We start from the raw sequence: 23,568 nt of genomic DNA on the forward strand, positions 1-23,568 counted from the left end.
CACAAAGTCTAAAAACGGACTAGCATACTGTCCTTATATCACCCTGCTCAACACCTCTGAGACTCTGCTACTGTATGGTGACAGAGGTTTCACTTTCATCAGGATCTGCACCAAAGTTATGAAACTTCCTCCCTCTGTTTGATGAGTCAACCCACTGAGAACTTACAGAGAGAAACAACATTAAACATGGTAACTCATTATTTTTAATGGCATCTGACTTGTTCTAATTAGATTTATGTGCTTGCATGTTGGGAGCGTGACAGTGGGTGTGTTGAGTGATTCTTTAAAAATAATGTTTGATTTATGATTTTCTTCATCACTGTCCTGCTAAGCAGCTGCAATGCAGAATTAGTTAAGCAGTGGTTCCGAACCTAAGAGTCAAAGGTCGCCACCAAGGGGAAACAACATGAGTCTGAGTGGGTTGCAAGATGATGTATGCGGCAAAAAAGAAGAAAAAAATTATTATTAAAGTTATGCTTTTAAAATATGTTGAATTTTTGTGTGTTGTGTTTTATTTTATTTCTCTAAGGTCACTTTCACATATAAAGTCTGGTAGATTCATTGGTGAAGTTGCACCATTTTTAATTTGGTTAGGTTTGCTTCCACACTGCTTTATCAAGTGTACCAAGAATTGTAAACAAACGTCCTCCGTCTGTTGGACAGAATATGTGAGGGATAGAGATGACACTCTTTAGAAGCCAAGTCAAGGACTTTAATGTATTGTTGGCAGAGTTTTTTCACTTTTATGCAGCATTGATCTGCTGTGCGATTGAATCCATTAGCCATCATTTTGTTATAAATAATCTGAAGACTGTTGTTTTGTGTGTTGAAGGTAGAAACAAGCAACTGTGTTTTGTGATCATCTTACCATATTTGGATAAGGGCCTTTACTTCATCATTAGACCATGTCTGTCTGCAAAAGATTTTTCAAGCCTGTTACTACTCCACCTGGTGTTGATTCTCAAATTTCCGCCCAAATTCAACCCAGAATGCTTTGTGTTTTGGTTGGCTTCATTCCTTTGTTTTGGACTGCGTTCTCACCTGCAGCAAACCAAGACTCAGAGTTTGGTTCTTTGGTCTGAAATGAGCACTGCAAATACATCAATTTCAGATGATTCCATTGGTCCAGTCCATCTGTTTAAAAACTATTTTTGTTCTGACATCCAATGGCATAGCAAGACATCGTTATCCCATGATGCCCTCCATTTCTTTATTGTTTTCATAGATTGAATGTTAATAGTAGTTGTTTCCCTTTTCCCACCATAACTTAATATAACCAAAAGTTTGTTATAATAAAAGTTTGACTTTGTATTCAAAGTCCTGGACATGGCCGCAAGGTACAAAATTGTAATTGTGTCCAGGGATCAGTATGCCACGAGTTTTTCTCTACTTCAGACGCTGGGCTTTTCCCCAAGATAGAAAAAGATGTTCAGCCACTCTAACTCTGGCCATTTAATGCATTTTGGGTCCCTTACCTACGGTGGCCCTGAAGTGCAAATCACAACAACAAATCAAAAAACACAACGGCAAATCAGAAAACAAAACGACAAAATCAAAAAACACAACAACAAATCAAAAAATTGATTTGCCGTTGTGTTTTCTGATTTCCCATTGTGATTTGCACTTCAGGGCCACCATACCTTACCCATCCCGACAATTAATACGGGTCAGGAAATCTTACACCATTGGTAAGGGTAAGCTTACTCATGTTAGATAATCTGTCTTTTGTTGACAAACCATGATATAATTGAGAAAAATATCAGGACGATTCATATTAATTACACAACTGTACCACTAGCACCGCTTAATTAGTCCAGTAGCTAACTATCACTTTCTGCCACCAATTAGGCACCGCCCACAAATTACGTAATCGCTATTAGTGAGCAGTTGCAACGCAACCAGCGGATCTAAGCTACTACTACTGGCTGTAGACTTATATTTACCAAACAGATATTACTTTTAAGATGTCTATATTTCCTCAAGAAGTAAGTAATATGTGTATTTCCCAAAATGTCCTGTCTCCTCTTTGATCAGCTGCTGGCAAGTTATCAAACTTATGCTAAATATGCCTTTCTTCCTTCCTCCTGCCCACTGCTGCCAGGAAGGTATCAAATTCAATATCAATACACCTTTCTTTCCTCGCTTCCTTCCTCCCTTGCCTCCTTTCCTTCCCTCCAGGCCAGCAAGCTACAAAATCAGCCCTGGCTGACTCCGCCCCTCAAACTCAGTGGATGTGGATGCGAGAAAAAGGCCAGCAACAGAGTGACAGACAACACAGCCCCTCCGCTCCGCTCCGCGTAGTAGCGGATATCGTCTCTGTGAACGGGGGAGCAGAGGCGAGCCAAACCGAGTCGCATGTTTGCTGTGCAACAAGGCGAACAGGAGCAAAATGGACCGCCGGCCAGCAGCAGCAGCAGCAGCAACATCCAGTGAGGACCGACACAGTTTTTAGGTAAGGCTTTGTTCGCTTTCCGCAGCATTTCCATACACATCTACATTTGCTGCTTCAGCGCGCTTTGTGCAGGACACGGAGCAGCACAGGGGGAGGATGTGCATGCACGATGTGTGCTTTAAACGGTTCAATAATTTCGGGTATTCTCTTTTATTCTAAACCCAAACATGGAACGTAGAAAATCCTTTGTCTGCGTTACTTTACCGGATCACGGTGTTCATCACAGGAGGCTCATTTTAACAGCAGCTCATTTAGTCTCCGAGCGACTCTTTTCAGCCTAATGACTGGTTTAATAAACATCACAGACATTAAGTGACACATGCAGCAGAGTTCAATGTGTGTCAGATAGTGAGGCTCATTTGGATGGTGTCCTATTTAAGAAAATCGTATTTCTCTGCACTGAAGAGTTCATTCACAGCTCTCCGTGAAGGCAGGCCTGCTGCACGCTGTTCTTTAACTTGAGGAGGATGCAGAGGTTCATTTTGTTCCCTTGACACTCAGTTTTTGTTAAAAAGCTTCATGCACATGGAGAGGCAACTCCATTCATAACAGGAAACCCAGGCCACAGCCATAGTCATCATGGTAGCCATAATGTGTCTCTTTCAACCCCACTTGTTTTGACAATGCACTGATTTGATTAGAGAACTTGCATGCTGTGCTGCTTTATTGTCACAATGCAAATAACCTGCTCTTGTACTCAAAAAGTTAATTTTAGGAGCAGTGTTGATACGTGTTTATTTCACATCGCTGCACTTTCATATCCACAGCTGCACTGCTTCTCAGGCTTTTTGTTTGGAGCAATTTAGTTAGTGAAACAGATAACATCTCAGCTTTCTGACCAAGTGCTTTTAAATTAAACACAAAAGCGTGATGTTCCCCTAATCGCCTTCACATCACACGATTGAGTGAGGGCAGTGAAAGCATTTAAAAGCAGAGGATAACATACAAGCGTCAAGGGCAATTAAGTGTTTTCTTTTTTGTGTGTGTGGGGGTTTGGATTGTGATTCCTTTGAAGTGCAAGTTGTCTGATATCAGCAACAGGAAAGGGAGGTTTGGCACTTTGAGCTGTCGAGTTTTATCTCAATGTCACCGAAACACATGATCACATCACCTTCAAGAATAGCGACGGAGGTCGAGAGTAGACTGAAACTCATTACAATAAGAACACACACATTCTCATTCACTGTAGTTCGCTGGAATCAAAGGCACATGTTTGTGCTTTGTATTTTCTTCCTTGCTGCACAGGGAAGGAAATACAAAGCCTCTCTCCAGGTTATAGTGACATTGCGTCAGAAAAGTGTCATTTTGTTTGTATGTGCAGCTGCTGAATAATTACGTGCACTCTGTTTTTCAAAGCTTTTGAGGCGTTGTGACGAGGGTAAAATGTAGTGGACAGTGTTTTTAAGCACAGCTGAAAGGACACACATTATATAAAACTAAAGCTAAATTATTTATCTTCCTTTTGCCGGGACATTTTCTTTCATAGAAAGTGAACTATAGATGTTGCTACCCACTCTTACGATGCATTATGAATGTGCTAATGGGTACCTGATAAATGCACACACCCAGCACAAATGTGTGAAAGAGTTGTGAGTCTCACAGAACATCTGCATTATTGCTTTTACAAAAAACATGTAATAAATGTAATGAGCACTACACACACTGGCTGGCACCTTCTTTCCTCTGCAGCTGGATATTATTGTCTCAAAACAGAGCCTTTCATTGCATGTGCAGACAGAGTACAGGTGTGTAGGAGAGCGGCTTTCTTTGTGTGCATGAACAATATGACATTTTTATCCTACAATGGCGAACCACCGTACAGCAGACCTGCAGACATTTTCCCACACAGACCCTTGTTTTTGTTATGTTTTTCCAACAAAACTATAAATTCTGAACAAAATCTAAGAATCGCTCTACTATAAAGTTTCTGCCTTTTTGCTCGGCAGGTTGTGGTCTTCTAGCCTGGGAACCAGAAGAATCTGCCAAGCTCGTTTTATTTGCTCTGGCAGGTGCGTCTGGTCCCTCTCCCATTCAGACTTTCCGATTTCCACCCGTCCTGGCTCTGAACCAACAGGTCTTTAAAACTAATCACATGTGTCGTTTGTGCCTACCCTCCAATACAGCACATAATGTTTACATAACCCGCACTCTTACCAGTGGGAGGATCAACACATCCCTGTAGCTCAGCATTATGATCGCTGTTTTAAACGCATCAGGAATGTTGTAAAAATGGTCGCAGTTTTGTTAGGTGTAGGCAACAAAACTAGTTCCCTACGATTAGGGCATACAGTACATGGTTATGTGTTACAAAAGATACTTAAAACAGTAAAATCAAGGGTTGTAACTGCCGGTAGTGAGGTACTCAAGTAGGTGATGTAAAGTGTGGAATACGGAAATTAAGTGTGTTTTTGCCTTGTGTTTGTTTGATTTATCCATCATACCTCCCACCCATCCTAAGCGGATATTGTAATTACTAATATCCTGGATTCCCTCTTTTGCGGTCACTTCTGCCTTGCTGTCCCTCATAACTACTGCCAGTGAAGAGCGCTGTTAACTTCAAACATGAATATGTTCTTTAAAGCTGCTGTAAAAAAATACACATAGGCTCTTTTTTTTTGGGTGGAGGCCTCCCTTGGATGGGCACGTCCAGGGAGCTTTTATTGATTTTAATTATATAAGGCTTGAATTTAAATGTTTAAATGGACCTGCTTCTCAGGCTCTGCAAACCAGATAACATCTCAGCTTCCAGTAGATTACAGCGCTTTAGCAGATCCATCCGAGCAGCTTCAAGTGGTAATTGTAATGCTCCATTCTGCAAAACATATTTTGCTCAGACAGCTTTTCTGTGAAAGGAACAAAGTCCTGGACCTCACTACTTGATCTCTTGAAATTTTCTACAAAATTCGCTACATTTAAGACGTCAACTAAATCCTGGTTAATCCAGCAGCATACCTGTACCTGTCTCTCATTTTTAAATGTAATATTTTACTGAGTGCTTTATTGTAGCTCACTGCTTCCACTCCCCATCTAGATATCGGTGTTGCAAATTAGCATCCTCTATAAACACAATGACAATGTATCTGTGCCCATCAGATAAACCATAAAAAAACAAATGATAAAGGTCTTTGTCAAGCAAAGCCACGTGAACTCTACAGACAAAAACAGCAAATCGCACATAATGCACAAAAGAAAGGACTTTATTATTTAATTCTCAGTTTTATCCATTTTCTAAGAACAACTGTTCTTATTGTTGATGTGTTTCCTCTTTTTGATGCCACCAAATAGCAGTGTGGAAGTGCTGCCATTCTAAAAATACCAATTGATGACATGCATAATTGCTGTCAGTGATGACCTAGTAACGGAGGTAACTAGTTAGTCAAAGATTGACTGCTCTGATTAGCATTACACCAGAGGAAGTCTGGGAGAGGAAGCGGTTTATATGGATGAGTGTTCAGTGAAGAGACATCCTCGATCATGGTGTTTAAGATAAATCCCACTGATGTCTATTAATTGAATTCTTCTTTCACATTGGTAAAAATCAATGCTGAAGAAGGCAATCAAACAATGGGATAGACAAGTATTTTCTGACAGTGTGTTAGTGTGTAGGGGTTGAGTGTGTGTCTGATTGACCTTATGGCATTGAAGGAAAAATGGAAAACCGATTCCATGACATTGAAGGCAGGAGCTATGCTTCAAGGATGCATTTCTTTACTGTCTGCACTTAGATTGTAAAGAGATACGGACTTTCTGTCTCTGAAAGACAGATGTGCATCGGTTGATCACCTCACCAGCGGTACAGGGAACCTTCTTTTAAATACGGCACTACTGCGACTTTGCGACCGCTCAGAACGGTTTCATTGATTTAACCATAACATGCAAGAATGAGCAGGTTTTAAATGTGTTTTTTAAAAAATTGGAAATCAGTTAATATTGATGTAAAAGTGAGTATTAAATATATTTAAACCTGCAAGAAGATCTTCTTTTGGGCCACCTGGGGGTTTTGAACACACAATTGACATATCGGCCTTTTTAAGTTGATGTCAGCAAACTGTTATTAGCACGTTACCATTCATTTGTTTTGGGTCACTTCATGAATGCAAGTCTGATATTAAGCTGTGGGCTCGGTTGTTGATCTCCACCAACTCCTAAAAGAAATATTGGTTCTTTCGTCACTTGTAGTATGGTTTCCTCATCTTCTTTTATTTATATATATATATATATATATATATATATGAAAACTCTGCACCATTAGTTCTGTCCATTCACAGCAACAAGGTTTGCATATTCTCCGAGCTGTAGCGGGAAGTCTATAGTCCCTTTCATACTGGTATAACACCCACTAACTTCTGGCTTTGATCTTTAGTGGGAAAGGTTAAAAGTGGCATTCACTTGTATTTATTGGCTCCAGCTCCAGCCGGTATTGACGGCAACATGACACCAGGGTGGACACGCTAATTTCCCCCATTTCTAATGCCAGTGTTGTGACCTTAGCTACAAACTGTGCTTAAAATCATTCCAAATTAGTCATCACCAAGTTTAAAAGAGACTGAATAAGTAAGATGTTAAAAAGATGCAACCATTGTAACAATTTTACTCCATGCTGCTTTCTACTGTTTACTCTGGCATGTTTGTGACATCCAACGTGACACACAGAGGAAAAAAAGGCATAATCAATTATGGCAAAGGGAAAGGAGTTTTCCCTCATTAATAAATTCTTCATACCCACACTAATTCTGATGGAAATGGGGTATAACACTCCCACATTACAAAGATATGTGGGAAAGGTTAACTGGCATCTCTAAACTGCCGTAGGTGTGAAAAGTAGCAGGAATTATTTTCACTCTCCATGTGGTTGTCTGTCATCTCAGCTGCAGTAGATGGATTGACTGTAGATTCATACTCCTAAAATATTCAAGAATTTAACATTTCTATTGTAGAATTTATTTGTAATCAGCTCCAGGCTGTGGAGATACAGTACAGAGAAGGATTGCCTGGGCAGGGCACTCTGGGAAGGTGGAGGTGTAATTTCAGATGCACGCTAACCCACCAAAGCAGCAGTTATCTGAGCTCAGCCTTCAGAAGCAGGAGTGCTGGAGTCATCAAGACCAGCTGTGCCCCTCACTCCTGGCTGAGTCTGCGAGCGCTCGGAGGACAGGACTCTCCATGAGAAACACATGGACGTTCAGGGTTATTAGCCGCCTTCACAAGATTGTAAACTTCCTGAGAGGAGTTGTTTAGGCGCTCGTTTACCCGTGTTGATGTATGGCGCTCTACTCCTTATGTTGAGTCTTCTTTTAACAGAGACATGGGAAGGTTTGAGCAGCTTATTGTGGCGTAGCTTTCAACGTTACGCTATAAGTCTCTGATAGGCTACTAATCTTAGTCTGTGTTTAGAAGTAAGTGTCCAGAGTTCAGGCAGATTATAGAGAGGTTAAGCTGTCTGAAAATGGCTGTAGAGCTGTAGATTAGTGGGCTTGTTCTCTGGGCAGCCAAACATGATTTTCTCCACAAATACAACAGCCAGTGTGTGAAGCCCAGATATGAACAATCCCTGTCAGTAGGGGTGGGCGATATGGCCCTAAAAGATTATCACGATATTTCAGAGTATTTTTGCCATAACAATATACTTGATGATATTAAAAAATACTGAAGAATATATAGAAAAATATTTTTTAGCCTGTATAAATAAATAAAAAATCGTACAACAAAATAAATCATAAATCTTAATGTCGTGTAAATTGCAAATCTCAACAGTTGTCAAATTTACTCTTGAAAATAACCATCTAGGGGGTCAGGGGGGCCCCCGGGAGAAAATATTGTACATTTTATAGTACAATGTGATCAATCTCATTTTGAGAGCTAAATGTAAGCAAACACCCCACATAACATTTTTCCCAGTCAACAGGGCTTTCCAATAGGACATGGAGCAGCCAGACTGTGTGGACTAGAGAATTTTTTTTCATAAAAGCCCAAATTTGGTGCCTCTCACACATTCTAATGCCACTATTCCATCATATACACTGATCTTAATCATTGCCTATTTTAATTAATTATTGTAAAGGAGAATAAGGGTTCTTCTATGTTTTATTTAAGGCATCTTATTTTGACAGTCTTCTTGTAAATTCTGTGCTTTATATCATCACCACAATCAATTAGTAGTATTATTATTGTTATTATCTCCAGATGGCCACAAATCTGTCTGTTCTTCTGTGAAAATCTGTCGTCTAAAAACATATTCCTCATCCATAAATCCCGGTCAATTGGTTCCGAGGGTTCAAAGTCCGAAACAGCAAAAAAATCATCGGCACTATTTTCATCAAGATCGCTTCCGTCACTTACTTCTGAGCTCCCTCCGCTATAGTCGTCTTCCGCCGTGATTTCAATGTTCTGGAAAAGTCCAATGTTGCATTGCGACACTCCCACATGTGTTCTGATGCATTTCATTGACCAAGAGACCGAAAATAGGTGGAAAAAAACTACAAATACTACAAAATGACGTATTCGTTTTCCGGCCTTAATGATAGAATAACGCAACATCGATCCCTGTTCTAATGGTAGAAATGCGGTAATGCTTTCCCGGCTTAAATGGGTTAAGCGACATGGAGTAATAGTAGCTTTTTGTGATTTAAAACCAAAACAACTTTAATTGTTGGCTAATGTTAGCTCGCGGCTAAGAACGGCATAATGCAACAGTGTGTCTGGGCTGTTTGGACCTCTGACAAGACCGGACAGGTTGATAGGATTTAGATTGGCGCACGCAGACGGAGAGTAGGTAGGCACGGCAGCTTGCTGTTTGCAGCGCGTGTGTTTAAATGTGTGAATGCGCGCGCAGGTCTCTGAGGAGGATGGAGAGGTGCGGGTCGGGTCAGACACTGCTGAGCAGAGACAAAATGCAAAATAACTTAAGCTTGAAATGTGACGTTAGCGCAGCACATGAGACTATAGCGGGCCGCCGCAGTCTAGGTCATTAATGGGAAATCCTTACGCAACTATGTCAAGAAGTCGGAATGTTGCCAATATCATGATATGCATTTTTTTTACCCATAACAAAAATATACCAGTATAATCGTGAACAATACGATATGGCACACCCCTACCTGTCAGCATCTTTTTTTTTTTTTTAAGCATTACAATATGTGTTAACCTGTGAAATTGAGCTTTAAACACTGATTAATCTATTCCTAGTTTGGAAACAAATGGAGAGGAGTTCACTGCGAGAGGTGGTAGAGATTATTCATTGAAAACCGGGACAGTGAAAAAAAAACATGATTATTAATGTAGCCTTATTTGAAAATAAACTGTAGTACGTACTGCATCACTGAAGTGGAGCAGTTCCATCTGAGCTGTGTGCATGACTGTGTCTCTTCACGAACCTTGAACAGGACTGAGGAGGAAGATCGGACTATACGTGCATGTGACAGACTTTCCTTTGCGCAGAAGCCAACCGGTGTGCTGTTCCAACAAGTGTTCCTGTGCGATCGTAATCCGGCCCTTTTGGAGAAATTAATCCATAATGATAAATCCGACACTTAATATCGTCTGTTGTGTAATTATTCATTTGTTTGTATTAAAAGCAATGATTAGCTGCCTTTCTGCAGTTGCTTGTAGCCATCTAGTTGTCTTTAATGCCTTGGGTTGGGTTGAGTCTGACCTGTCAGAGGCTGTGTTCCTTCCATGTGGACTAATCAGGGGCTTTTTCTGCCTGGGACAAATAAGTTTAGCTATCAGGCTAATATCAAACATCTTAGTAGCATCTCAGCCTCGTCACTTCACCGCAGGAAATTCTACCCTTGTGCAGAAAAGAGCTGAACAGAGTGTGCCACACCAACAAGCTGATAGTCACATAAACTATTATATTTTTATATTTTAATGACTGTTTGAAAATCATGACCCCTACTTGTCATTTAATCTGATGGTACAAGCATTATGCCCATTCAACCCTCACAAAAAGGGGAACAGACAGTGAAATGAGCTTTAAGTGGACTTTCTCTACTTTCTTACATCAAACGTGCGCGCGCTGTGGGCGTCAGTGCTCCCAGCTGTATTTATGGGCCATAATGTGAGGTGTAGGGCTGCATTTCCTTCATAGGACCTTGCTGTTGGCAGGCTGTATTGGAGAGGGCTCTGTGCACCGTGAAAGCCTGTCATCAAGAACCACTGCCCTGTGTGATTTATCAGAATAGGATGTGCTTAGAAGGTCAGGATGATTCAACTATTCCCGGGCCTCGTGTTTTCGTCAGACGTCCTTTCATCCTTAAGTGGAGGTTACTCCATGACTTGCCGAGTACTTTAAGTACACTGTTGTTACATTCAAACTTTTAAGTCTGCCTCCTGTTTAGACAGTGAACAGTCAGTGGATGTCTGATGGATGATGACTTTCTCTTGTCCGTTACTCACTCGGAATGAGTCAGAAGCTTGTTTTCTCTCAAGGGCTGTGTTGGTAGTGCTGGTTTTAAATGAAACACGTCCTCTGCCCTGGTAATTACAAGGCGCATGAACACTTCACATGGTGGTCTGATAGAAGGAGAGGGGCTAATTGGTAGTGCAAAAAACTTGTCCAGGTGTGTGTGTGTGTGTGTGTGTGTGTGTGTGTGTGTGTGTATTTACATGTGTGTTAATGTGTCCAGGTGTCAGTATTCTGGATGTCTGCTCTGCTCTCTGCAAAATGAAGGTGCACATAGATACAGCATGTAGACCCCGTATCCTCCCAGCATAGAGGATCAGGTGTGAATTTTCTACAGCAGATGGACTGTGACAGGTGTGTGTGAGAGACTTCCGCCTCCCCGCGCCTTTTGGCCATTATTGGGTGTAGTCGCTTCTTTAGAGCAAGATTAATGAGTGTCTAAGCGAGCCTTTGCAAAAATAGACATTTTTGCTCTGCAGATATAATCGGTGCTGTGGTTGAAGAAGGATAGCAGGGGACAGGACAGACCTAATCTACCTCAGCGGGATCAGTCTATAGTACTTTCTGCTCTGACCTTGCTGGACCTGGTAATACAACAGCATGAAACCATCCTTCATGATGCTGCCAACACCAAGAGGGAATCGGGGTGAAAGATGTCTTGTTTTTCTTTTGATCATTTCACACAGACATCAGAAACAGAATTTGATATTTTTCTGTTTTTGTGTGAATGTATCACATAGAGGGGATCATATATAACATATACTGTATATGTCCTCCATGGAGGCAGTGCAGACAGCTTTTTTTGACACACATTTCTAAGGAACTGATGTGTGACAGTTTGGAGGTGAACGAAGGGGATACTCTTGAACCTGTCACAAACCTATCAAACATCATCCATCCATCTATCATCCTTAACAGATTATCTGAACTCCGGTCAGGGGCTGACATTGGGCGGGGTTCACCCTGGTCAGGTCCCCAGGGCTGACACATGGAGACGGACAACCATTCACGCTCTCATTCACTCCTACGGGTAAATTAAGAGTCACCAATTAAACCTAAGCTGCATGTTTTTGGACTGTGGGGGGAAGCCGGAGGACCCAGAGATAACTCATGCTGACACAGGGAAAACATGCAAACTCCACACAGAGGAGGCCGTAATCGAACTTGTGACCCTCTTGCTGTGAGGCGAGAGTGCAATTACTAGATCCCTTTGATGATATAGTAATTAACTGACTGGAGTAGCTATACACAATCCTGGTTATTAAGGCTACACAATTAATTGAAATTTTATTGAAAAAACAATATGGACGAGGCAGATGGCTCAATATTTGTTCAATGCAAAATATGTGTCAACATACCATTCAAGCATTGTGTGACTGCAAGATGCCCCTGTCTACAAATCACATTCTACAGATTTAGGGAAAAAAATCTTTGTTTGCTATAGCTCCTCACAAAAAAATCACCCAATGATCATTTAATTTTTTTTTTGATGATCGTGATGAAAAAATATTATTCCTTCTAACAATGTGAATCATATAGCCATTGCAATATCAATCAAAGTAATCCCATCAGATATTTTTTCACGTCCTGCAGCCCTGCAGCAGTGCCTTCATACTGGTGACCAGCTTTGACCTGCATTACATTCAAGTCTCTGCAAGTTGATTGTAGTCATGAAAAACTAGGTGTGCCTGGCTTTAAACACAAGTAGCGTTCTTTGTGTCTCATTTTAGCCTCCTCACTTATTAAGGGAAGGGACTGAAATGTAACTTCTGCTTCATTGTATTTTTGGCTAAAGTTTGTGCTATACTTTGGGTTTCCAAGCTGGCCTGTACTTAGCTGTGTATCTGTGAGTGCAGCCATGCAATTGCATGCTCTAGTGTGCGTGATTGGCAGGCAGTTGGATGGCTAGAATGAGCTGTATCGCCTGCAGTGTATTCTCAGCTCCACATGCTAGGTGCCAGTGGTGAGAAGCCGGTTGATCTACTGCTGGTAGTAAGTTGCATCTCCACACAAAGACTGACTGGCAAAGCTACAGAACAGGTCCATGCACGTTTCCTCACACGGACAGAGATGCGGCACTGAATGCAATATTAATTCTGTTCTTTGCGTGGGTAAGGCATAATGTTAAAATGACTGACTTCAGAAAAAATACACAAAGACACAAACAGTCAGTGTAGCGGTGTCTGCACTTACATCTGCATGCACAGCACCACAGTTAAATGTAGGTCAGAGAATAAGGCAGATGTGGGGGGAAGGAAAGAAGGTGAGCAGTGGAAGTGAAGGGAGGAGGAAGCCTTTCATTATGTCATCATGCTGGAACAGCAGCAGGATTAGGGCTTGGCAGGATATATTTGGAGAGTTTAACCTCTGGAATCTGAGCTTTTGCCTTTTGAAAGTGAAACGTAAGAAAGATACTTTTTGTAAACAAAGATGCTTGTATCATCTGCCCTGGCTTGTTTTCTCTCCCTCTGTCTCTCCTTTAGCCTGTGTAACTATGCTACAGAATAAGCATCAATGGCATGTAAAACCCAGATAAAGTTAGGTAACACCATTCTACAATTGTTTTACATGACATGACAGCGCTTTAGCTTCAGCACCGTCCTGTCTTCTATTCCTCATTTATATAGTCTTAGGGAGCGAGCCATTCAGTCTACAGGATATTCTTAACAGCTGCACTTTGGTGTTTCAAGATGTGATGAAGTGCAGCAGACCCTTCGGAGAGCTCGGACGCTGGCAGTATAATTACACAGGGTGAAGTCTGATGTCTACTCGGTAATAACCTGATTGCCTCCTGAGGCTTAAGCAGGGTGGACCTGTAGCAGTGGTTCATTAAGTGAGGAGAGAGAGAGAGAGGCTCAGTTAATTTAGGCTGTGCATATGCCTGGTCTTTGTAGCTCAATTTTCTCACTCCAGTTCAAGACTTCTAGCTTCCAATGCCCCTGTTTCAGTCCGTGTTTGCAGTTTCTAATTTTTCTTGTCTGATGTGCAACCACACAAATTTTCATCTGTACGTGACATGAGAAAGCACAGCGGTCTGTGCGGTACAGTGAAATACTATGCCTTGTACTAGCTGAGTTTGGATGGTTCATATTACTGCAGTCCCTAAAAATGGCACAAGATCAATTCTTGTAGAAGTGCCTCTGTGTTAATGACAGTTCTGTAACTGGAACTCAATTTGTGAAGAATTATTTCGAGGATTAAATTGCGGAGGGCAATTAATTTTATCCGATCCAGCCCAAAAGTCTGAAGCATATAGATTTTGCTTTGCTCAAAGTCAAACTTAACGGTGTAAGAAGGCATTGATCAGACGGTTAAATGCATGTGTGATTTCAGTCTCGTACAAAGCAGTTAAAAAAACGTGAGGGTAAACACTTTAGCTGCATCACAAGTTTACACTCTGTCGTCTTGTTTTGGGATTAATTGCAAGCAAGCCACGTTTTATAGCACCTTTAATTCCAGGTTGGAAGCATAAGCTACAATAGCAGTTGCAGCCAAAAACACTACAGGATAATGCATTAGACACTGTGAGGTAGGGCTAAAAATGAAAAATAATGAAGATCAGTGACTGACATTGGCCCTTTGAGTGACCAATGCAGTGCTTTGCTGTATGATATCCTGTTGAGTTCCAGCAGAAGTTAAACTTTTTTTTTTCCTCAAGTCTTTGCATCCCCGCTGCTCTGACGGATGCTTCAATTCAAATAAATGAGAGGTGCTGCACTACTGCTTGTCTGAACGCGGCCCTGGGCTCTTTGTATGAGTAGGATTTGGTAGCGTTAAGCCAAAAACACTCCACTCAAGCTCAAATTCATAAATAACACTGGGCCCGGGTAGTGAAGGTGCAAACACCCACCCAACACCCACTTATATTTCAAACTACAGCCTGTTTCTAAATGTGTCTCCCTCATGTAATACCTTACTGGAAAATCTGTTTTTCCTCACTTTTGATACATGGAGCACATACTGTATTTGCATTTATTTCATGTTCTGTTCACATAATCCTTGGAGACTTGTTGGACTGGAATATCAGACCAAGTTCCTAAATTAACCCTTAAAGACCCATACAGACACATTTTATCTCTTTTTTTTTTTGGCGTTGGGGGTGGTGGTGGGAGGGAGGGGGGGTGATCGCAGGTCAACAGTAGATGCCACAAAGAAGTGGTGTACATAATCTGAAAGCTGAGAACCTGAAGATTTATTTGAGCAGCTCAAGGGCTGATACCATTTGGTGCCAAATGTAACCATATTTGGCCACCATATTAACCAATTTAGGCCTAAAACGCCTGGAAAAAATGCCTGTAAAACCTATGGGCGATTTTAAAATAACCCCCTAAAACCTGAAAAAGTTTTTCTGTAAAGTGTCAACGCCTACTAAATAATCGATTTTTCAGCCTCTGTAGCAGATAGAAATGAAATTCAAAAAGTATTTGAGAGCTTATATCTGAGCTCCCTCCGCTATAGTCGTCTTCCGCCATGATTTCAGTTATGGAAAAGTCCCATGTCGCATTGCAACACTCCCACATGTATTCTGGTGCATTTCATTGGCCAAGAGACCGAAAATAGGTGGAAAAAACTACAAATACTACAAAACGACGTATCCGCTTTCCCAGCTTTAATGGTAGAATAACGCAAGAGCGCCCCCCGGTTTTAATGGTAGAAATGCGGTAATGCTTTCCCGGTTGAAATGGGCTAAAACACAAAGACCTTGAGGGACACCATAGGAAAAAAAACATGTTATTTGATATCAAAAACCTTTGACTTTTCTGTTCTGAAGACTGCTTATTGTCAATATACCTTGGTTGTGGTTGTAAAGTTTCATGAGGATGTGGTTATCCTAGAGGTCACAGCAGGTCATTTTATACAGTGATGTCAAGTTTAATAGTCTCACTACAACGATATGCAACTATAGAGACGAAGATCATCACACATGAATAAATCGGAGCTCATTGACTTTACAAGATTCTCAGCTTTCCAGTCATACCCAATTTATGTAGTTCCAAGACTGTTAAGGGACCCCAGTATACAGAAATATTCAAATTCACCTTGTTTAGAATAGGCAAAAATACATTTATACTGCATGAGAAAAAAATGCATTGGATTATAATAAAGTAAAGTAAAGTGGAGCTCCGTGGGCACCCATAGGGCCCGTCTTCATTCAGAGATCTTGAGATCAAGAGACACGTTGGCCTCGTCAGTTTTTCCCTCGCCAAAATTTTATCATGATATGTCATGATTATCATGACAAGGCAGATTTGGGTGGATTCCTTAGGTCTTCTAGTTTTATATGATACCACTATTAAACTGAGCTCGCGACAGCCTCTTAAAGACAAAAGTAATGTAGGATCGCCTTTACACTTGATCAGAGGGCTAATTCAGAAATCTTTTGACCACACAGTTCACAGTTTTGTCTGTCCGTCAACAAATGCTTTGCTTTCATCCTTTTGCCTTTTTTAAAACCTCACAGTGAAGTATTAGTTTGTAGCTGCTTGAGCTGCTGCAAAGTGAGTATTAAAGTAAAACTGCTTTATGTTTTTCAGTTAGAGAACAACTCCACTCTTGTGGGTTCAATATTTTATGAGGAACAAACCCTTTGGTCAGTGTTTTATTTGAGAGAACGTCACACTTGCATTCTGTTGCGACGCAGCGTGCAGAATAGAGAAGGACAGCTCGGTCCCTAGCAGAACTGAGAAACTCTGTTAACCATGGCCGCCACCGCCGCCTTCTTCTTATTCTTCTTCTTCCTCTTCTTCTTTTTCTTCTTCAACCCTCCTGTTTATCACATGTTAAACACTACAGATTATTATTAAACTAATCAGACTCTACCCACTCATTATGAATTAACATTTATTCAGTGCTTAAAGGCATACTAAACAGGAACTGTCGCTAACCGTTTGTACACAACGTTAAAATGTAGCCCATCCTCTCTGGTTTATTAAAAGTGAAAGCACACCCCAGATTAACTCTCGTTTAGGAGCAAACGTTGTCCGCTTGGCATTTTACCGAGCTATATTTTATGTTTTTTTCTGAGGTGTATCCATCTTTGTGTCCGAAGGGTGACAACCAGAAATGTCCTGAACACAGCTAAATGAGAAGAAAAGAAAAAAGGACAGAAATTAGAGGAATACACCACCACACACTTCAAGTCAGATATAGAGGGATTACTTTTATATTGTTGAGTCTCTACATTTTGTATTTACGTTTGTTAAAAGACCTATATCGTAAACATTTATGAGGCATTCTGAATATTCCTGTGAGCTGACCTCACAGAAATCCCTTTTTATTTTCTGTAAAGTTCATGTGGCTTTTATTTTCCTGTGCCTCTCCCTCCAGAAACTGCTGCCAACTAATTGGAGAAATTCTTTTAAATTGGCTGTGCATTTATTACACGGCATCTCTGCTCTGGTTCCTCAGCTGCGTGTAGTAAAAGTGGACTGAACAATTTTTAGAGAGAGGCTGTGCAAGCTGTGTCCCTCGAGGGCTGTCCAAGCACTTACCTGGCAGTCAAATAGTGGAGTTCAGTGCAGTCACCTCTGGCGATGCCTGGACTGTAGACACATTGAGAATATTACAGCAGGCAGCAGCAGGGCATGCTGGGTCTTGAGGAATATGGTTATTAAAAAAATATATATATAAAAACATAGTCTCTATATTTTACTCTTCTGATTCTATTGTGGTGTTAGTGGTGTGACCTGAAGAAATGCACAGTTATTTCATTGTGTTCAACTATTTTTGTTTCAAGCTGTTTTAAGTTTAGCATTTTCATTTACAAACCCAGACTCCAAAGAAGTTGGAAAATGTAAGTAAAACAGAAGGCGATAATTTGCTAATCCTTTTTGACATATTCAAGTCAAAAACTATACAAATACAATATATATAATTGATAAAAGTTGGATTTTGTAAATATACACTCTAAATTTTGAATTTGATGCAGTCTGGTTTTATTAACACAGTGTTTAACTTTTTTAATTTGTGGTTGTAGTTTTGATCTCTTGATAGAGATTTTTCTTGATGTCAGGTCTCAGTTATTTAATTTCTGTTAATTTGCATCTATACCTGCCATCACACCCCTTTCCCCAGGTTTCTCCTCTATTTCGAAGCCATCTCCTGGCACCCTCTTGTTGTCTTCTTTCTCCTTGGAGTATCCCGTAATTTGCTTGGTCCTCAAAATGTATTATGAATAACATTAAAAGTTGTGGAAAGTAACACTGGTTTCAACCAATAAATATTGAAAACATCAGTCTGCTGCTGTTATATGCTGACTGATGAGACAGACATGGATGTCTGGTTATTATTCCATGTAAGATTTTGTAATTGCCTGTACTTGGTACTTAATAGTTAAAATCAAATATTTTGCAGATTAAACAGCTGCATTAAGAACTCCTAAAGCGGAAAAAACAAAACAAACAAAAAACACCGTTTCCGCCTACAAGCATTGAAGTGTTACAATAAAGGTCACATGAAGGAACAGTTGTTTCAGCTCACCAAAACTACAACATGTGCAGATAAACCGCAAGCCATGCATCAAAACCAGCACTCTAGCTTTGTTCTCTCAGGGTTAGCCTTGTAGAGTTGTTTTTCCTTTCAGTTTACAATGAAGGTTATAAGTTAAGTTGTTGACGCTGTTTAAGAGAGTTGTTGGTTCAGCTTCCTTTTGTTGTCATTTCAGAGAATATAGTTTGTGGTACTGTTGAATTGTGTTTTAGTTTACTGATGTGTTTTGTCCTCCATAACAGAATAAAGGTAAATGTTAAGAAAAGTCACAGGTAGAAGTTATATCCATATATCAATTACAGTTAGACAGGAACATATTACTAGGCCTGTCACGATAACACATTTTTAAGGACGATTCAGGAAACTATCACGACAAACGATAGTATTGTTGAAGTCACTGTAGGACCAATGTATGCCACTGATATAATGATATTGGAGCAAAAAAGCCAAATATGGTTACGCTTTAATTTCACTTTCAGGTTTGTTGTATTGCCGTGTGTGTGGTGTGTGTGATGTGTGTGTGACTGGCAAAAATGTTACTGGTTTATGTCAACAAGTGCACATGTAAACAACAATAGATCGAGTCTAGAAAAAAACCTTTTCATATATCAAACGATAAGTCGATATATAAATTATTATTAGCTGCATTAACATATGGGCTGGTATGTATTTTTAGCGCAGATCCCAATAAAAAATACTCACAATAGGTTGATCATGGTGAATTTCCATTATTGGGATAATACTGAATGTTTTCTGGAGTGATTGATCCGTTTTTGTCTCATCCTTAGGTCACATACCCATCCATTTTATTAACACTCCTCCAGACACGGATACAAGTTGTATAATAGTTGATTTACCCTTTTCACCCATCTTCCTTGCATTATATCACTTATCTTAACACTCATCTATTCTTCCACCAGAGAATGATTTAAGTAGATCATTTAAACTTTTATCAACTTGTATTATGCTCCAACAGGCTGCATGAATTTCGAGTACCTTTACAGACTGGTAGTAGTACATGGTGGCATAGCCAGGAATCATAGAGTGGGTAAGTAGACACAGAGAGAAGCACTGAGCAAAGCCTGGCCAACACAGTTATGGTCTGAAATGCTACTATATTGCCAAAAACAGCTACCTGGATTTTAATCATACAAATGAAATTACAAGCACCTACACCCATTGGATCTGGTTGATGGCACAGCAACATATAGCCTGGCACTCACACACATATACACACAGATGGCAGACACAATAGTAGCATTAAATCATACAGAAAGAAGAGTAAGCAGTAAAGAAAGTCAACATGAAGCAGCAGCAAAACAGCCAGACACAGCAGCCAAATTACAACAGTCACACCCAGCAGATGCAGAAACATCCATTCTGTGTTTGTACTTCCTTGTTCTGCATATGTGCAAAAGACTCTGCTTTAAATTCAACCGCACTGATAAAGCCATCATTGTTTTAATGTGGTCAAATGGTTTATGTTTAAAGGGTTATTCCTGTTTCAAGGACAGAGGAGGCAGAGATTTAGTGTGTCACATCAAGTCTGTTGTCTCTGGGCTGCAAAGGGAGCAATGTGTTCAGACTATAGACCGTTGTCATTTCAGTAGAGATTAATTGAAGGTTTTCTGACCATGTAACTGGTATTACATTCTTCTCTTTCAACTGATTGTCTGTGGGTTTTGGACCGTTAGTTAGACAAAACAAGACATTTTCCTAATGTTAGCACCAATGCTGACACTTTGTATAACAAACATAGAATTTTATGGTTTGTACCATTTGCTGAAATTACGTGACATCATACTCTGAACAGAAGAGTGTCACATTTTAAAAGCTTTGAACCAACCTTTGCCCGTCTAAAGGGTAAAATGCAAATTATTCAGCTTATGAAAATGGTATGAAAATCAAATCTTCCCCAATACATTTATTCAGGGTTCCACGAGTGCTAGAAATTGTTGAAAGTACTTTGATTTAATGTGGTGATTTCAAGGTCTGAAAAGTGCTTAGAATTTCAATAAAGTGCTTGTAATTTATTTTAGGATGAAAACTTTGCTTACAAACAGGCGGGATAGTTACAAGTGAACTTGGAACTTTAAAAAAAAAAAAAAAAAATTCTTCTGTTGAACTGGAATAATTTTGGCTGTCTATAGTATAATGGCATCTAATTTAATGTGATGAAGTGTAATAATCAGTATACTTTATATAAATATGGAATTTACCACAGCTTTAAGGTGCTAGAAAAGGCTCAAAGTACTTGAATTTGACAGGAAATAGGAATAATGCAAATGTAATTTATATTTATAAATAATTTATTATTATTATTCCTTTCTTTTGCATCATTAAATGCATATTGCTGTGAAGTATGGGTAGACTTCGAAGTGAAATCTGGGTACGTCTGCACCCCATTCAGACTGTTTGGAAGTCTGCAGAAAGTCAGCCATAGGCCTTTTGCAAACTTGATGAATTGTGGATTTTGACCGATGAAAGCACTCTCGGACTTCACGGGCACACGTTCGTTCACGAACATGTTCCAAGAGTTTGTCCGAATACTTTGATTCAGCCTGTGCGTCACCATTGATGCCCTGCTTTTATGTGACTGACAGTTGAGAAGATATCACGGTTGAGTTTGTCATGTAGTGTGGCAAAGGCCTGCAGGAGATCTCAAGGCAAATGTCCAGCACTTTGAAAAGTGATGGAAAATTTGTCTGCAGAGAACTTCCCCTGAAACAGCTGTACAAACACTGTATAGATTACAGCGTCCTGCACTGTGAGTGAACGCTGGCTGCTGGCAGGTTGTTATAGAGCTAAATTAGCAGCCACTCTGGTGTACTTATTGGCTGATGGCGCCTAATGAGGTGTAAATGGAGCAGGTCACGGGTCTAGTTATTTTTGAGAATGTATTGAGTTTAAACTCTCTTTTGGTTGTGTGCTGGACTTTTTCTTCGACCTGATCGTCCTGGTGTCTTGTCATCACTGTTGTGTCCTGCACATAACCCCCGGAAATCATGTGTCGGTTTCACACTTGGGTTTTTGTACACATTGGAGATATTAAGTGTTAATGAGTGAACCTTTTTAGGTGCAGATAGGCTGCTTATTCTTTTTTTTTTTTCTTTACCAGGCTAGCTCTCCCCCTCCTAGTTTCCAGTTTTTATGCTAAGCTAAGCTAACCAGCTGCTTACTTACTGCACAGACTTGAGAGGGGTGTCAACTGTCTTAACTAGCTCTTGTCAAGACAGCAAATATGCATATTTTCCAGAACGCCAAGCTCTTCTTTTCGGTCACTTTTTAAGCAAACGAATTCCCCTATACCAGCTTCTCATTACTGGGATTTGCTGATTTCTTTGACGTATGTGATAGAAAACAGATTTTTATTTTTATTTTCAATGTGTCGAAAATTGGGATGGTCATATTTCACTTTTTTTCTGACACTAAATACATCAAACAACTAATTAATTTGTCAGTGATAAGGGGAAAAAAAGAAATGATTCACTTTAGTCCATACTAGTCAGATAACTTAGACAATGTAGTCATATTTCAAGCAATATTAGTGTAAACAATATTGAACCTTAACATTAAAAATGTGAGGATCTTCTCCTTTTTTGTTGAATATTTTCAGCAAAGTGATTATTTTTGGGTTTTGGACAGTTTGTTGGATAAACAAGATATTTGAAGATGTGACCTTGGGCTCTGTGGAGTTGTGTTGAGCATTTATATCTTTTGACATTTCCTAGACTGAAAAACGAAACAAAAAAAGTAAATGAAAAGAAAAATCAGCTGCATTCTTCCTGTCTGTTCGCCGCTCATCTGTTTACCTTTCCAGTTTTTTTCCTTTCCCGCAGGTCATAAAGCACATAATTATCCTCCTGAGGGAAAAATTACAAAAGCTTCCTCTCTCTTCCTTTTATATCGCATATCTACATTGGATCTTGGTTTTTCTCCCTAGAAGATCTGTGCTGCTATATTCCATCAGGCTCCTTTGTTCATCTCCGTCTCCTGCTAACTCCCACTAAGTCATTTAGTCGTCCTTTGCTGTCTGGCAGTGGCTCGTTTCCATGTTTCCCGTTTTGTACTGTTTCTTTGTGTAGCCCTCACAAGACTAGCTCTGTCCTCCACCCCCGCCTCTCCATCTGTGCCACGCATTTATGTTGTTTCACCGCAGTTACTGAAGCACACATCCTGATTGCTGCCAGGTGAGGCAAACTAGCTGCGCACCCACATGCATGCACGACATACCTCAGGGCACACACACACACACACACACACACACACACACACACACTTCCACAGTGGGCTTCTGTTGAGCAGTGGTGCATGTAGGATGTCATTTGTTTGTTGACATCATTGTCACTGGGCAGCTGTGTGTTTCCCTGCTTATCTTCTTTGTTGCCTGCTGTTGTTATTTCCAGGTGTTAAATGGCATATTTTCCACTGAGTAACGTTTGACCCCAGCCTGGTAGACATGTTGAAACTTCTGCACAGGGGATTACTGCCTGACATCTACCCCACCTGTCAATGGCTTTAGAGCCGGAGGCAGAGCATTTTCAGAAACTAATAGGATTGTTGTGTGTGTTTGTGCAGATGTGCATTTGTTTGAGTGATTGCATCAGTTTCTTTGCCGTTATTTTCTTTCTCCCATACCGTCTCTTCTCCCTCTGGCCCAGTTGCTCCCCGCTGTTTGACCAGGGTCAGTGGATGAGCTTTGGCCTCCTGTGTAGCTGGAGGGGGGCGGGACGGCTGGATGTCTGGCTGCACAGGGAGGGGGGGGACCGCAGGGGAGCCTGAGATCGCTTCTGCTGCACTCTGCAGGACCCAGCAGCTACAGAGACAGGAAGCTGTAATTAGGACTAGAGAAGGTTTAACACTCGGGAGCTTTTTTTTCCTCCTGTTCACCCTGCCACCCTCTCGCTAATGCTCCCACATTAAGAGACCAAAACTCATAATTATGTGTGGTTGAGAGGATTGCAGTTCCTCTGATGTGAGGCAATTTAATGCTTCATTTATTCACCTTTATTGCTGTGTATTTCACACTGTAAGCCATGACTGAGCCTAACATGTTGTACACCAGAGTATTAGAGTAAGTCAGGCTGATAATGATCCTCTTATTTTTAATGATTGTGTTATTTATTTATTCTATGGCAATGAAATAAGCAAAGGCATCATGTTGATGCACATGTGAAATGCCACCTGATTCAGACTTTATCACACAATTGAAGGGACGTTATCA

The 23,568-nt window shown here is 40.4% G+C and overlaps 1 protein-coding gene across 1 annotated transcript in view; it reads left to right on the forward strand.

The window, feature by feature from the left end:
• The first annotated feature begins 1,885 nt into the window (after positions 1-1,885).
• st6gal2a (ST6 beta-galactosamide alpha-2,6-sialyltranferase 2a) overlaps positions 1,886-23,568 on the forward strand; it is a 55,809-nt gene continuing 34,126 nt past the window's right edge. The window contains exons 1-2 of the mRNA XM_059342519.1: positions 1,886-1,985; positions 2,179-2,452. The gene's annotated coding sequence lies outside the window, so the exon portion shown is untranslated. The remainder of the gene's footprint in view (positions 1,986-2,178; positions 2,453-23,568) is intronic.

This window comes from Centropristis striata, chromosome 10 (assembly GCF_030273125.1).
Source record: "Centropristis striata isolate RG_2023a ecotype Rhode Island chromosome 10, C.striata_1.0, whole genome shotgun sequence".
Classification (NCBI taxonomy): Eukaryota; Metazoa; Chordata; class Actinopteri; order Perciformes; family Serranidae; genus Centropristis; species Centropristis striata.